This window comes from Crocuta crocuta, unplaced genomic scaffold (genome assembly GCF_008692635.1).
Source record: "Crocuta crocuta isolate KB4526 unplaced genomic scaffold, BGI_CrCroc_1.0 scaffold209, whole genome shotgun sequence".
In the NCBI taxonomy this organism is placed as follows: Eukaryota; Metazoa; Chordata; class Mammalia; order Carnivora; family Hyaenidae; genus Crocuta; species Crocuta crocuta.
Genome location: NW_027551566.1, coordinates 2204254 through 2221550, shown reverse-complemented (window position 1 = coordinate 2221550; position 17297 = coordinate 2204254).

The following is a 17297-nucleotide window of genomic DNA, read 5'->3' as shown; positions in this document are numbered from 1 at the left end:
CTTTGCGTTGTGTCCCCTTCCCCTCCTTGGCGCAACAGGAGCCAATCTCTTTCTGTACAAGAGAGAAAAGCTGTACGCGTTTGTCTCGTGGTTGGAAGCTTCCCCTTGGAGGGGAGAGCTGTTTTTCTTGCTAGTATTCGCTGTGTTCATGGTCTAGAAATGCGGTTTGCTCTCGCCTGCCAATCTCTGCTCTCTATGTATGTAGCGTACGGGTTGTTTTGGGTGAATCTTGAGGAATAAATAAATGCCTTTATATTTCACAGGCTGTAAATTGAACTTCCCACACGATTAGCTTTATTATGGCTTGTGAACTGCTGGAGTCTGGCTTTACCTTTTTGTATGTGAACAAATCAAATTACTTAAAAAAGAGTTTTCTTTAGTATAGCCACAAATGCCTTGAACTGTTGTCTGTTTGGGATTGTTTTGGGGGAGGGAAGGGAATTTTCAGAAAATGCTGTAGAAACTGCCTCAATACTTCACGTAAGACTCTTTGGTTTGATCATGTTTGTTGAGGTAGGACTATATGAGTTCTCTCTAAATGTATATGTTGATTTATGAGTAATTGTTATTTATTCTTTATTTATTTATATTAATTATGAAGATTATGCTATTATTTGATTGCAGATCTTTTTTTTTTTTTTGGTATGCTTTTCCCCCTCCCTTGCCACTCTTGACATTTCACTGTGCATTTTAGAAGAGAGCCTTTTTCTAAAGGGATCTGTTAAAAGTTTTAACTTTTATACCTATCTGAGCGAATTACAGACAACCTACCATTTTATTCTGCTTGGAGGGCCCCTGAGGCCCTTGTCAACCGACAGCTCTTACTTTTAAATGCAATCTCTTTTCTACATACATTATTTTCTTAATTGTTAGCTATTTATAGAAAGCTTCAATAGAACTGTTTCAACTGTATAACTATTTACTATTCAAATAAAAATATTTTCAAAGTCAAAGTAGGATGGATTTATTTCTGTATCACGTGGCTTCTCTGAGGATTTAAAATAATTTCTTAAATGTCTTTTTTCTATTAAAGGAGGAAAATCCCACCACCTTCACGAGGATCACGGGTTTTTAGAGCTGAGCCTGAACCTCTGGGTCCTGCCCTTCTGGCAGGTCAAGGGTGTAGCCTCAAAAAATGGTCAGCTGGAGCCAAAGGCTTGTTAGGGGTCCTGGGTGGTGGAAGGCAGGGCTAGAATGAAGGCCTGGGAGACTCTTCCAAGGAAATCTACATAAGTGCCCACAAGAATCTATCTATCCTTTTGATCAAGGGGATGTAGAGACACATTTTAACTTAACAGACCCTTCATTTCCTGACCATTTGGGGCTCAGTGTAACAGTAATTTCTGAAATAAATTAGGTGGGTAGTGTGGGTCCTTAAGTACCAACTGGGAAAAAGTAGAGATGTTTCATTCCATGGTCAGATTTCCAAAGTCAGTGTTCCAAAGAACACATGAGACTACAACAGAGTTTGGGGTAAGGGTTCAAAAATGATTTTTCGATCACGTGAACAATCTGTTTTTTGGGGAAAAAATGGAACGCCATCTGTTTGGGGTATTAAATTTAATAACAGGTCATTACAATGTTTTCCATTACGTGTCACTCAGCTCATGGAAGAACAATCCTGACGCTCACCAGTTAATATTTCGAGTTGTTTTCCTCTCTTTGAAACAGTCCATTACAGAGCTATGCTAAACATCGCAAGTGTGCATTTTCTTTTATGGTGTGTTTTTTCCTGAAGCCCCCTAAATCGAAGGTGTGTCCATCAAAGAGGTTTTAGAAATCTGCCCAGTAAAGGGCTGCCTGTCTGAAGGGTATAGATGGAATGGGGATGGGAAGGACAGTCCATGAGAAACTTTGAAGGAACAATTGAGAGAGATTGATTTTATCAGACTCTGAGCCTGCAGTTTTGTGTGGGAGAAAGTTTAGAAAGACTCAGCCGTCAGGAGCATCAAATACTCCTCCATTTGTGAAGGTCTTGCAACAGACCCAGAATGACAATGAGGGAGAAGCCACTACAGGTAAGTGGCTTCCAGGACAGATCACATGTTACCTTTTATTGCTGATGCCCATGTATTTTACCAGTTTGGAGAATCTCAGAGGATAAAAGCTCAGTTGCCTGCACAATACGTAGGGACAAAACAGTAGTTATAACATTCTGGAAACTGTGATTAAAACAAAAACTCCGATTTGCAGGCTGTTGGCCTCTGAGCAACTAACATGAGAGTTTTTCAATGTCCTCCCCGAATGACATGGCACATGAAAAGATCCCTCATACTGAGTGAGGGTCAGTGTATGTTCTATGCCCATAAAAAGTTTCGTGGAAAACCTGATGGTTGGCCACACATGACAAGTTGAGGCCTGGATGCAGGAATGGCCTCTTGTCATCTGTGTTTGGCCCATTGGTTTTCTTGTCCATAATCATAAAGCATAATTTCTAAGATCCACTTTCATGAGGGTAAAGAATATTTGGTTGTTTGCAAATATGCTCCTTCATACCCCGTGGAAATGTATTTCCAATGACCAAATATTCCTTTTTTAAAGTTAGAAAGCAGAATTTCATTTGTGTGAGACATTCAGTGAAATTGCATAGAAAATTGACTCCACTGATGTGACTAAATAATGTCTAAGAATTAGACAAGTTTTGCCTATTTATTTCAAAGTTATGTTCTATGGGTCTAAAGGATATTCCACAGAAAGGAAATCAGATCCTCTCTGCGTCTCTCTCTTTTTCATCCCTCCCTGGATAACAGGTTCACAAGGGCTCCCATTTTAGAATACCAAGTGGAAACGTCCTCACCTTCTTTATAAATATGCAAAGGATACTGAGGACATCCTGTGTCTCAGGTCACCCCAAGCTTGGACAACCTTTCTTGGAACCCACTGACACAGCCACGCCCACCGTGGCAAGAGATTGTTGCTGGGAGGGGTTGGTAGATTAGGGAAAGGGACTGGACCAAAGAGGGAGGAGCTTAAAGAGGGGGCTAAATAAAGGAAGGGATTTAGTTTTTGCCAGTGCTCTCCACGCTTTTTCTCCTCCTAGACGAGGGTGATGTAATAACCAAAGGCTGCTCTGCGCTGCCTGGTTTCGAAGTTAGCCAGCAGCTTTGACCCTTTCTCCAGAGTTGATAATGTCCTCTTGACTCCCATTTCCTTGGAGGCCTGGAGAAGCCTGGGTCTGATGTGGGCTCCGGCTGCTCACAGGCCTGCACTGTGGAAGCATGTGCTCTGCCGTCAGCCAGTCCCAGGGCCCAGCAGAATCCCCCAGTCACACAGCGCTCCAGGGTAACTTGCAAGTGCCAGCAGCAAGGCCAGGGGCCTCACAATTGCCCGTGATGAGCCATCAGGGAGCAGAGCATGATGGAAGCCTGGAGTCTGGCAGGATTCCAGCTGCTCAAGGGCATGTAGGGTACATTGGGCTGCCCTGTAGAGACCAGGGCGCACAAGATTGGGCAGGCAATGCCAGTCTCCTGGTGGATGTTGCTGAGCCTGTCTGTGCCAGATGCTGCTGACCACGAGGCTACACTGCTTCCTATTGACCCCCATTGCTCTGCCACAGGCTCCTGAGGGGAGCCGCCGTCTCCTTCCACCAGCTGCCCCTCTGTCCCCATCTTCCAGACTTCATTCTGCAGCCTCCGCAAAGTCTTCTAACAAAACAAAGCAGAAACTCTCCACAGTCCTAGTGAACAAAAGAACATCATGGCATTCTTCACCCACCAAATGTCTTGCTAAAGAGAAAGGGTCTAGAATACCCCTCAGACAAGGTTCTTGGCTCTACTGATCCCTCAGCTTGCTGCAGGTCTCTGTCTCCTCATCTGTAAGCCCGAGAAAGGAGGCTCTGTAAGGTACAGTGAGGCATCTGAGGAGGGTTCTCCAAACTGTGAGCTGAAAGGCAGCAAAACACCCAAAGGAAGTAGGCGTCCTCTGCCTAAGCAGGAGAAAACTTCTTTCTCCAGAGCATGTTCTCTGGTGTTGAGGATTAGTTATGAATCCACTGGTTTGTGGAAGGCAGACTTTGATCAAAACTTGCTATTTTCTTGTGGAAGGGACATTTTGGTCTTGTGGAGAAAGTTTCTGGCAAATAGACCCTAGCACGTGGGGTCAGTTATAATGACATATAAACATACAGTGCGTGTGTCACCCAGTTAGCTTACCACAGGGCCAGGTTAAACTAGAGAGACATGTAAGGTTTGGTGGTTAAAGGTATGAGCTGTGAGGTTTGGAGAAGGTCAAGGGGGAAACTGAGTTGTAGAGAGAACCCCCCCCCCAATGTGGCAAAGCATACCAATGCGAGAGAGTGCAGTAAAGAACATACAAGGGTCTTGATCCCCTCTGCTTGCCAAAGTGGTACCAAATCATGGAGTACAGCACAGCAGTCTACAGATACTTAGCATTCTAATCCTAAATTATGGAAATATTTGATTAATGCTTTGACAATATAACTTGAAGGTAATCGCCTGAAAATCCTGCTCGGCTGAGAAAGCCTCTAAATGCATCTTCAAGTTATATAGATTTTATATATTGAAAGAAACATTGTTTCTTTATTATCAACCTATAGCATTAAGTGACCAACACTCATAGGGAAAGCCTGGTATACTCATTACTCCTGAGTTGCAATATGGCCACCATCTCTAATAGGCACATAACATCAGCATCACGGACAAATTCAAAAGTGAGATCTGGTCACAGGGCTCACAGTTGTCCCCGTCCAGTGGCCCTAGCAGAAAGAACAGTTACCAAACACCCCGAGTAGGAAGACCATCCTCTGAGGGATTGTTCAAGTTCCTGGGGCTGCCTCTGCTGCCCTGGTATCTTTGTCAGAAAAGTGAGGCCAAGTATGTGGAGTCCACAGGAAGAAAGGATGAGAGAAGACAGCACCTACCTGCCCAGTCATTTCCATGAATAGGAAATCTTTTCTTCACCAGGTGAATGAGAGAACTCCTGCTTCCTTCTGATGTTGCTAAGAAAACATAAATAATTTCCAACCGATTCATCAACATCTTGTCTTGTGCAAACAACCAGCTATAGGTTTTGATGTCACCAAGGCAGTTTCCCAGTCAAGAGGATTTTCTGCAGGAAAAAATGAATCCTGTTTCTTTGGATACTCCTTATGAGGAACTGCAGGGGGGAAGTACCACATGCCAGACTCAATCCAGAAAGTGAGAGGTGTCACCAGCAAGGCCCCTCTGAGGGTGCCACCTTTGTGGCAAAGAGAACTGACTTCTCATGGCCCATGAGAGAAACAACTGGGCTTACAAATTTATCATCCACAACTTTTTCTTTTATTTTTTGGTCATCACTGAGGACTGATATGTTTCTCAAAATCATAGAACATATTTGAGCATATGACTTGAAGTCAGTTAACATATTTTCACCAACCCAAACACACATCCCTTCATCCCTTAAGCTCCAACTGTCATCATTTGTCTACCACATACTTTTATTGTGGGGTTGATCTGTTACATCTGGAAAGTGAAATGTTCAAGACGTGATGATCACTCTGGCAGCATATATGGTGAGCAGATGGGGCGTGGGGTAAGCGTGTTCGTGTTTGTCTTGTTTGAAGATTTCTACACAGTGTGGATTTCCTGGTGGCACTTCCATACAAAACACCAATACTGGTATGTTTCCTTTAGCTCATTGCATGAGCCCATACTACTGAGACAAACCAATCTCAGGACACTTAGTTTCTACTGCCAGTTAGAGCACATTCAAAGGCATGATTATTGGGAGCCAGTGTTTCAAGCATGTCAGATTTGTACCGTGCAGCGTCCCCAACATCTTTCGGAAGCTTGTCCCCACGGTGTGCATTCCCGGTTTACAGTGCTGCCTCCCTTCATCAGAATCAGGTGTTCACTGCTCCGTCCACTTAGTTTGAGGCAGTAGACTAAGCATCACACAGCGGGAAACAAGAATGGGAGAAACTTCAACCTGAATCCATTATTCTCCTTTTTCACTCAACAAAATAAAGGCCCTTTTATTTGAATACAACATCTGCTTCATCTCTGTTGTTCAGGACCAGGGCCTTGATGCAATGCTCCTTCTCAAACACCACAGCCAGGTGTCACACCTGATGGTGACAGGATGGACACACTGAGCCAAGAGGCTATTGTCTATTGAATCTGATAGGAAGCAGAGGAGGTGTTAGTGCACGGAAGGGTTTCAGAGACGGCTCTTTTTACAGGAGGAAAAAAAAATTAGGCTAAAATTTCCTCCAAGCACAAAGAACAGAAAGAGATGGAGAACTTAGACTGAAACCCACATGTCTAATATTGCCATTTAAAAGCTGGTCACATGGGGTGCCTGGGTGGCTCAGTTGGTTAAGCCTCCGACTTCGGCTCGGGTCATGGTCTTGTAGTTTGTGGGTTGGAGGCCCGAGTCGGGCTCTGTGCTGACAGCATGGAGCCTGGAGCCTGCTTTGGATTCTGTGTCTCCTTCTCTCTCTGCCCCTTCCCCTCATGGTCTCTTTCTCTCTCAAAAATAAATAAACATTAAAAAAAATTTTAAAGCTTGTCACACCAATTTATCGTCATTCTTTTCTACTGCAATGTGTTCTACTTTCTTATGTAAAATGAACCTTGATCATTCCAGAATGCANCGGAGTCCCTGCGCCTCCCCCCACCCTCTCCCGCCCCAGCAGCCGCACTCAGATCTCCCCAGCGCCTGCTGCTGCCCACCGCCGCCCCTACCCAATCAGCGCGCACAACTTCCCCCTCCGCTCCGGCTCGCGGATTGAACCCTCCTGACATATTTGGGGCCATTCTTCTCCTTTGTTGCTATTTTGCTCGCGACCCGCGGGTAATCCCCGCGCGGGAGGGGGGCGTGCATTGTCGTGCTGATGGACGGGCCCATTTGGCGGCTCCGCGCCCCCCGGAGGAGANTCTCTCTCTGCCCCTTCCCCTCATGGTCTCTTTCTCTCTCAAAAATAAATAAACATTAAAAAAAATTTTAAAGCTTGTCACACCAATTTATCGTCATTCTTTTCTACTGCAATGTGTTCTACTTTCTTATGTAAAATGAACCTTGATCATTCCAGAATGCAGCTACAAAGAGGTTATTATTAGAAAATGGGCAGAAACTGGTAGGTATAGTATACATAAAAATGAACTGTCAGGGGCACAAAGCAGTGAGCCAAATTGCAGTCTCTGGGTGTCCAAATCCAAACAGAATCACATTAGATCTCACTACATATGTTACAACCATAAGGGAACACACTCTTTTTTCACTCATCTCTTTAATGTAAGATCTTTATTGCTTATTTTGAGCAGTATTATTATCCTTGATATAGTCTTCAGGGTTTTCACATGAATATCTTGATAATTCGCCAAATGCCAATTATACTTTTAAATTATTTTAGTGAAACATTTACTTAATTGAAATTACATATTTGGGGGCATGTGGGTGGCTCAGTTGGTTGAGTGTCCAACTTTGGCTCAGACCATGATCTCACAGTTTGTGAGTTTGAGCCGCACATCAGGCTCTCTGCTATCAGCATGACAGATCTTCTGTCCCCTTTTCTCTCTGTCCCTGCCCTGCTTGCTCTCACTCTGTCTCTCAAAAATAAATAAACATAAAAATATTTCAGATTTGTATCAGAAAACTTATTGCTCTATTAGCCACAGAAAAAATCATGATTGTCCCCTTTCCATTTTCAAAATTTGGTAATTCAGCTCAAAGAGAACTGAAAAAAATTTAAACTCATATTATAGCTACTTTGACTTGTTTGTTGCAGCAACTGTGATCTTATACCTTCTAAGATTGTACTGAGACTCCAGAATTATTGCCAGTCTTGTGGTATTTCACCATTTTTGCCATTATAACAGAAGACACTAATCCAGGGGTCAACAAACCAGGGAATCAGGTGGCCAAATCTGGCCATGAGCCTTTTTGTAAATAAAGTTTTATTGGAGCACGGCCATACCATTTGCTTACTATTGTCTATGGCTGTTTTCACACCTCAATGGCAGAGTTACATCATTTCGATGGAAAGTGTATGGCACACAGAACCTAAAATATTTACTGTTTGGCCATTGATAAAAAGTTGGCCACTCTTGGACTAGACAATAGAATCATGCAGTAATTTTTTTTAATGTTTATTTATTTTGAGAGAGAGCAAATGTGTGTGAGAGTCAAGGATGGGGAAAGAGAGAATCCCAAGCAGGCTATGTGCTGTTGCACGGAGCCTGACTCAGGGCTCCATCTCACACACCATGAGATAGATGATGACCTGAGCTGAAACCAAGACTCAGAAGCTTAACTGACTGAGCCACCCAGGCACCCCCATGCAGTAATGTCTTCTAGCTCTACATTTCTGCCTTTGATTAGATGAAACCATGGTCCTTATGAAAACTGTGTTTTGCTCAGCTGTGCCTTGACTGCTACCAACCTAACCACTCAGCATACATAGTCTTAAAAATTCCAAAATCAAGTCCCTAGTTTTACAGGTGTCACTGCCTCAGGCACCACTTCAAAAACCCTGAATGTTTAATGAGAAAGTTAAATAAGCAGAAAGCTGCCTCCAAGACAGTTTTCTTAATACTGTGCATGTTTGGGGCGCCTGGGTGGCTCAGTCAGTTAAGTGTCGGACTTCGGCTCAGGTCATGATCTCATGGTTTATGGGGTCGAGCCCCATGTCGGGCTCTGTGCTGACAGCTTGGAACCTGGAGCATGCTATGGATTCTGAGTCTCCCTCTCTTTGCCCCTCTCCTTCTTGTGCTCTTTCTCTCTCAATCTCAAAACTAAATAAACATTAAAAAAATACTTTGTTTGTCTCATCAAATGGAGTGTACCTTGGGCAATATGTACAATTTCTCATCTGTTATGTTATCCACTGAAATCTACACAGGGGAGGAACATCATCTACTGGTTTGAAAGTTGTTTCTTCACTGCAATAATGGCTGAATTTATTGAGTGAAATGACAACTCTTAGGGTGAATCATAATAAATAATAAGTGAAAATAGAAAGTAAAAATAAAAAGTTTAATATCAAAAGTTTCGTATGGTTTAACCTAACATTTCAAAGGTTTTGGTAGTCATTGATTTAACAATTGAGTGAAAGCCAGGGGATAACTTTAATTCAGCATTGGTCAGTTTTAAAATAATACTAGTTGGGAAACAGCAAGCACTTTCATTAAAACTGCTGGCCTCACTTAATTTTGCAAATACTTGAGCATTTTGGGGTATTGAGATCAATGTCCAGTGGTGGGAAGTCAGCTCTGATTAGAAGTTCCCAACCTCTACTTGAAACTTTCTCTAAAGCAGTTTTCTGATCCAGCTTCACAGGCATATCAACTACGGCAGCTATAGTGAACATTCTTAGTATGTATTTTTGGGACACTGGTTATTGAAAGTGTGGACCATGAATCTATAGCATTGGCACCACCTGAGAGCTGGGTTATAAGCACAGAAATGCAGCATCTTCTGCATTTCACAAGATCCCCAGCGGGTCTGGGTGCACATTGCTGTTTAAGGTGTGTGGTTGAGAGTGTGAGGTCTTGGTCATGTATAGAGTGTTCCCATTTGTTGACACTGGCAATAAGTTTGGCCTGAGAAGAGTTGATGGCTTGAAGTCTTTTTTTTAATGTTTATTTTTTTTAATGTTTTTATTTATTTCTGAGAGAGAGAGAGAGAGAAAGAGAGAGAGAGAGACAGCGTGAGCAGGGGAGGGTCAGAGAGAGAGGGAGACATAGAATCTGGAGGAGGCTCCAGGCTCTGAGCTATTTGTCAGCACAGAGCCCGACGCGGGGCTTGAACTCACAAACCATGAGATCATGACCTGGGCCGAAGTTGGACACTTAACCAACTGAGCCACCCAGGCGCCCTGTTAATGTTTATTTTTGAGAGAGAGAGAGAGGGGGAGAGGAGAGAGAGAAAGTTGGAGAGGGGCAGAGAGAGGGAGACACAGAATCTGAAGCAGGCTCCAGGCTCCGAGCTGTCAGTACAGACCCCGACATAGGGCTTGAACTCATGAACTGTGAGATCATGACCTGAGCTAAAGTCGGACACTTAACTGACTGAGCCACCCAGGCACCCCGATGGCTTGAAGTCTTAACCAGAGACCATTACTAACCCCAATTAATGCTGGATTTGTAACAGTAATAGCTAAAATTCTTTGAGCCCTTATTACTCACCCAATCTATGACCTTAACATGAAATACTCATTAATTTCTCATGATTACTCTGTGAGGTTGTATTGATTAGCTGCATGTAACAGATGGGGACATGGAAAGTCTTAAAAGGTAACATGACCAGGAAGTGGTGAAATTCAGGTGAGAGCAAAGAGGAAACTGGCTCACAGAGATAAACCTTGAAGGTGGGAGAATTCAGATGGATAGTGAGATACAAGATGGAGTCTTGACTCCATCATTGACAGGGGCTACCAAACCATGGAGCATGACCTGGTGGTATAAGAACACATATGGGTCTAGTACCAAATCATGGAAACACCTGATTTGTATTTTGGCAATTTGACTCCAAAGTAATAGCCTGGAATTTCCACCTCAGTGAAAGAGAAGCCTTGCATGTCATTGTTTCAAGTTCTCTCTTTCTTGTGCATTGGAAAAACTTCTTATTTTTATGTGACCTGACCTACAAACACAAATATCCCATCCATACTCATGGAAATTGGGTAATTCAGCAGTCCATGATTGTAACTAAGGCTCTCATGCTGGTGTCTGTATACCAAATTTGTAGATTCTGAACCACTTTCACTTTGCTTTAACCGTCTGAAGACGCAAGCCCTAAAAGGGAGAGATGTTTGAATTTTTGTGAACAATGGAGTTTTAGGCTGTACCGCAGTGAAGACATCACATGGGGCCAGCACACTCATGTACATGCCTTCTTTTGGTTCTCTACCTTCCACTTCAGTTCTAAAAGCACTTGGTTGTGGAAATCACAGCTCTATACCTGCTGGCAAGTTAACAGGACACCCCAGAACCATGGCAACCAGCAAGAGTGAGAGAAGGAAAAGTCCCTGAATGCATGTTGTTAAGCACTCCCTGCTCAGCCTGGACCAAGGGCAGGCAGAGGGATGCCAGTGCTGAGGAGAAAGGCGGCTGATCCCAAACCCCAAATATGAGACTCACAGTCGAGTCACTTTTAAGAAAACTTTTCAATAAAAAATTTAATTTTTTGCTTCAATAAAAAATGTAATTTTCTACCAACATGGGATTTCACAAGGTCATGTGCAAGGGCCCTGTTTCTTCTCCAGCATGCCATAGACTGTCAGGCCCCAGGAGGTCAGAGCACAAATGCCTTCTTTCATTATCTTGTCTCCATCATTTAAGAGCCATGTGGCCTTGGGTGAATTCATCTCTCTTTGCTGTTTTCTCGCTGATAAAATGAGGGAGTAGTACCTACCGGTACTGGACATTTATTATGCTTTCTGCATACCCTACAGCTTTTGAACACCCTTCCTATGTTTGGCTAACTTCCCATCCCATGAGTCCTGCCTCCCCAAGCAGGAATCAGAAACTGGTTTTTCCAGCTTCCCTTGCAGCTAGGCTCTGCTGTAAGGAAATGAAAATGACCATTGTTCTACAGTAAGGTCACCCTCACAGCTTGGGTTAGAAGTGCTCACCTCTAATAGGATGCCCTGCGAGACGTGAATGCAGAACAGAGACAGGAAAGAAGTGTGACAGGTGCAGTCGGCACCGGTGAGGGGAGTGGAGAGGCATTTGTGGGTCTTTCTTGCGGATCTTAGTCTCCATGTTGTGGTGAAGACCCAGGGCCATGGTGTAAGCTGCAGGTGGGTTTGTCTGGCAGGGTGATTTAAGTGTTGTTCCTGCCTCTTTTAGCCACAAAACCTTCTACATGGACCTCCTGGACAGCCTGTGAGGTAGCTAAGAGCATCCAATAAGTGATTTATCTACTTGAGCTGGCTAAAGTGCATTTGGCTGTCTGCAATTAAGTACCACCCAAGGCTGTTGTTGAGGACAAGTTATTTAGGTCAAGTGCTCATGAGAAGGCATTCTTATTGAGATCTTTGATGTCTATCTGATCCATCCACAGGATGTGACAGAATACGGATTCTGAATTTTGTATAATGTTAATGCCATGTAGTGCAGATTTTAAAACATTTCTGCAAATACTTTGTCATGGCTTCCATTTAGAGGTGGAGTCTTTGTCCCTCCCTTGAAACTGAATGATCTTTGTGACTGTTCCTCAAACAAAATGTAGTAGGAGTGACACTGTGTGACTTCTGAGACTAGATTAGCAAAGTCTATGTGGCTTCTTCCTATTTCTTGGGGATCTCAGTCTCCATGCTATGGGGGGTAGCCCAAGCTGTGCACAGAGGCCACATACACGTTTTCTGATGACAGCCTAAGGTGAGATCTCAGTTGACAGTTAGGACTGACTCCAGACACACGAGAAAGCAGGTAAGCTCCTGAGGTAATGCCTGCCCCCTCCCACCACCTCAGAACACTAGTGAGAGAGCCCACAGGAAAGCAGGGGAGAGTTTGTAGTCAACATAAGGTGTTACATTAGTTTCAGGTGTACAATATTCAGCAATTCTACACATTTCTGTGGTCATCATGATAAGTGTACTCTAATTGTTTTAAGTCACTAAGTTTCAGAGTGATTTTATATGTAACAATAGATGTCTGGTTTTCAGAGTGTGCATTTTTCTATTTGGTCTTCATATCAACCCTGTATGGAAAGTATTATAACTCACTACTTGAGATAGGAAGAAAATGTCTGTGAATGTTGAATGCCTTGCTTACATCATAAGGCTCTTTGTCTGAGACATGGAGAGATCGGATCCCAGGTCACTGGCTCCCTGGCATGGCACTCTTTCTATAAAGTGATGTGGTCAGGGTGCAGAAGGATAGGGGCCACACTCATTTTAGCCATCACACCACTGAAAGCACCATTATAACATGCTGTTGTGTGCACGTGCCTTTTGGACACTTTCTTCATCTCATCTTTAGAATAGCCATTAGGTCAATTTTTATGGCTGTGTAATGACAAATCACCCACAAACTTCATGGCTTAGAACAACAGTCATTTACTACATTTTATTGTTTCTGTGGGTCAGGAATTCTGAAGCAGCCTGGCTTGGTGGTTCTTGGCTTGGGCTCCCTCATGAAGGTATGGTCACATGTTAGCTGGAGCTGCAGTCCAATCTTCAGTGGATCTGGAGGATCCACTTCCAGAATGGCTCCCTCCCATGGCCATCAGTCTGCAGAGTGCTGGTTGAGTGTTCTCACTGCATGGTGTCTGACTTTCTCCAGAGCAAGCCATCCAAGAGGCCATTACCATTATGACCTAATACCAGAAGACACTCCCCATCACTTTTGCTGCATCCTCCTGGTCCAACAGATCATCTCTGAATCGGTGTGGCAGGGACCATGCAAATGTGTGGATACTGGGAGGTGATGACCACTGAATGGGGCCATCTCTGAGGCTGGCCACCAGTCAGTATTATTACTGACACAAGGGAGGAAGTGAGAGTTGGGATGGTTAGAACTCAAGGGCTCAAGGCCACATGGGGGCTGTGCAGCTGAGAGATGAAGCTACTCCTCTGACCTCTAAGCCTGTGTTCCTCTCCATCTACAATGAAAGGTGAACTTCTAGTGTATTTTGATGTTTGATGTTAGTTTTTTCAGGAATTTCTTCAAAACCAGGAAGTTCTTGGGGCGCCTAGGTGGCTTAGTTGGTTAAGCGTCCGACTTTCGCTTAGGTCATGATCTCACGGTTCGTGGGTTCGAGCCCCGCGTCGGGCTCTGTGCTGACTGCCAGCTCAGAGCCTGGAGCCTGTTTCAATCTGTGACTCTCTCTCTCTCTGACCCTCCCCTGCTCACGGTGTCTCTCTCTCTGTCTCCTAGAAATAAATATTAAAAAAAAAAAACCCAGGAAGTTCTTCAGAATGTTATCATAGGAAGAAACATGGGACATGTGGGTTTGGCAAGCTGAATTGGAGGCCTTCCTTTCTCCCACGAATGAATGCCTCATTTTAGTGTGGCTGCAATTCTACCATTTGCCTGGGTGTCCCTCTTTAAAAACATTTTTCTTTTCTTAAGCTAATAGGTAATTCAATAATGAGTTCTCTTATACAAACGTGGGAAGACATGGATCCTAGCTTCATTACTTGCTTTTTTAATGGAACTCCAAAACTGACTTTATAGAGTTTTGCAATGATCAAATAGTCTATTAGGAATAAAATTACATAAACTCTCTGACTCAGTAATTTCCCTTTTGGAAATTTATCTTACAGAAATAGAGACTGGTAGGTCAAGGTTATAGGTGTGATGGCATTCACCACAAGCACTTTTGTTATAGACAAACACTGAAAATCACCTGAATGTGCACAGATTGGGGATGAGTAAAGAAAGTTACATCTATTCTAAGGAACAATATGCAACTATCAAAAAGGATAAGTTGGAGGGAGGGGTGCCAGTGACATATTGCAAAGTTTAAAAAAGTTGTAATGATGTGTATTGTACGATGCTCTTTCTATAAATAGGAAAGCCCTGTATCTTTGTGTGTGTTTGCATTCATCTGGAGAGCATCTACTTATCAACTGGATGGGGGTGGGAGTTGCAACGAGAACAGATCATTAGTTTTAGAAGGAAAAATAATACAGAATACATGGTGTAAAGTACAAATCTATACTTTGATGTTTTATTAAAATGGTGATTAGTAAGTAAGTCTTCCCTGATCTGAGTTTTCCTTGTGGCATTCTGCCCTCTTCTTCAGGTTGAAACAATTCCAGGGGTTCACTTTTTCTGGTGTTTTAAAATGGAGATGCCAAGATTTCCCTGAAGGAAGGTTATAGAAATAACTGTTTCTAGGGGGCCCATAATCAGCCATCAACATAGAAGACAAAATGGGGTGACATTTTTTAAAGGGAGGAGAAGATGATGCCATTAATGTGCAGCCCTTGCTGGTTCAAACTGTTCACGGAAGATTTGCGGCAAATGCTCTGTAGGCTTGGCGGGAGGGAATCTGTTATTGAGGCCCTCTGCCTGCACTTAGCCCGGCGGCCATTTCTCAGGGAATATTGATCAAAAGTACTCACCTCCACCATCTCAGGAGCATAATGCAGTCCCTGAATATTCATGGGGGGAAAAAAAAGCTTTTCTTTGCCAGGCTATTTTCTGAAGTCAAAAAGATCCTTTCAGGAGCTATAATAGCAAGCCCCTTCCCACTTCACACCCTCGGTGAGAGGCACACTCCAATTTTCAGACTCCCAGGACCTCACGTCAAGGTGGAAGCTGACAAGTGTGACCTCTTTATGTAAAATATTCTCTGTCAAACTCAACAAGCATTTTACTAGAGGGACAGGTGGTACGTAAAAGTGGAAGATTAAAAATTACCGCTGGACACATAGGGAAAGGGAACTCTTGTCCTGGAGAGAATTTATTCAGTTATTCTTTATGTCTTCAAATAACGTTTTAAATAGAATTTTTGATTACATACACAATGTCCTCTGATATCTGAGGCAGGAATATCTTGGTGTGAATGTAAAAAAAAAAAAAAATCTAGTCAGTGTTTTTCTTGTCAGATACAGTTTAAAAGGGAGGATGTTAACTGGGACTTCCTAAGTAAGAGGCAGAATCTTCCAGACAAATATTTCTTAACACGACAGCTTGTTATAAATTCTCACTCCTTTCATCTTATCCAATTTAATTTAGGACAGTGGAGACTTGGGTATTCAAAGTACTTTTAATTGAAAATGATAACAACAAAAAGAAGCAATCTCCAATTCTAGAAAATTCTTTTGTATGACTCAGAAAGAGTATCATTTCAGAGTTCCTGCTGTTTTGGCTGCTGTCATCTGCTAGTTTGGGAGGGCAAGTGTGAGAGTGTATTTGGGGCAGAGAGACTGTTACCCTCGTTTAAAATGCCCCTGATTCCTGGGGCTGTCAGCTGGGCTTGCTATGTTGTCCAGGGGTGAAGACGTGGTTTAAACTGCAGTAGGCAGTGGGCAAAGAGACTCTGACTTCAGTTTTGGGAGTAAGTCTCTTTTCATTCCATTCAAGGGCAGTCTTTTGGGGCTCTTTGTAAGGACACTGATGTGACTTTACCTTCTTCTTCTTTTAAATTTTTAATGTCTTTGAGAGACAGAGATAGAGAGCAAGTGGGTGAGGGGCAGAGAGAGAGGGAGACACAGGATCTGAAGCAGGCTCCAGGCTCTGAGCCGTCAGCACAGAGCCTGACGTGGGGCTCGAACCCACAGACTGTGAGATCATGACCTGAGCTGAAGTCGGACGCTTAACCAACTGAACCTCCCAGGAGCCCCAGTGTCTTTACCTTCTTAAGTCCTGAAACATAAAAATTTTCTCAGGAAAAAGCATGAACAGAATATTGTGGCCAAACTGTTGCCAGAGCTAAATCACTCTGTGGATCTGTGTGTACAGAGCACAGGGGGACATCCTGGAGTGTGGCATCACCATGTATGGCCTATTCTCCTGGTTCTTTGCCACAAACTGTTTTTCAGATCTGAAAACATACACAATTTTTCTTTCCAGATACATATTATCGAAAAGCTTCCAGAATAATAGAGAAAGGTCAATAATAGCATCATTTTCTTTGTCCTTTGGGAGAATATTCCAATAAAACAAGCTCTCCAATTCTGGAAGACCCTGGTTTGTGTTGTTCCTGGTCCAAATGAGAGAAAGGTCAGGGTGGCCTCAGGGAAACCTTCACCATAGCCAGAAGGAACATGGAAACTACCAACAGTCCACTCGCTGATGAAGAAAAGTGACTGCTGCTGATTGGGGATGTTGTCAAAGAATAGGGCCTAGGAAACCTAGCCTTTTCTTGGACCTCCACTTTCTAGCTGTGTGAACCCCAGGGAGCCATCTTTGGGCCTCAGGTTCAGTAGCTGCAGAAGGAGGTGGTGGGAGTGTGGGAGAAAGTCTAGCAGATAGTCCTGGGTAGACCAGATACACAGGGATGTAGTTTATGCTGTGTTCCATCTCCATGATCTTATCAGCTTTTTGACTTGAAATGCATTACAAACCGTTTCCATTTATACAAAGAACAAATGATAATAGTTTCTCTTGACATAAACTGTTTAATAAATCCAAGTGGCCTCAATTTGGTTTCTACACATATACAGGTCTAGAACCTAGCTCAAATATGTACAGACGTGATCAAATATAAATGTATGAGTCTTCTTGCTGAGAGATACCCTGTACTGCAGCAAATGTAAAAATGCTGGCACTTTCCCTATAATACCCAGAATATTTTACTATGGCCAGAGTGTACCTTAAGGGTATTCTTTCTTTAAATTCTGGCACCTGGCAAAATCCCAGAAAGGTGGAGGAGAGCGTTACTTGCAGCAATGGTCCTTT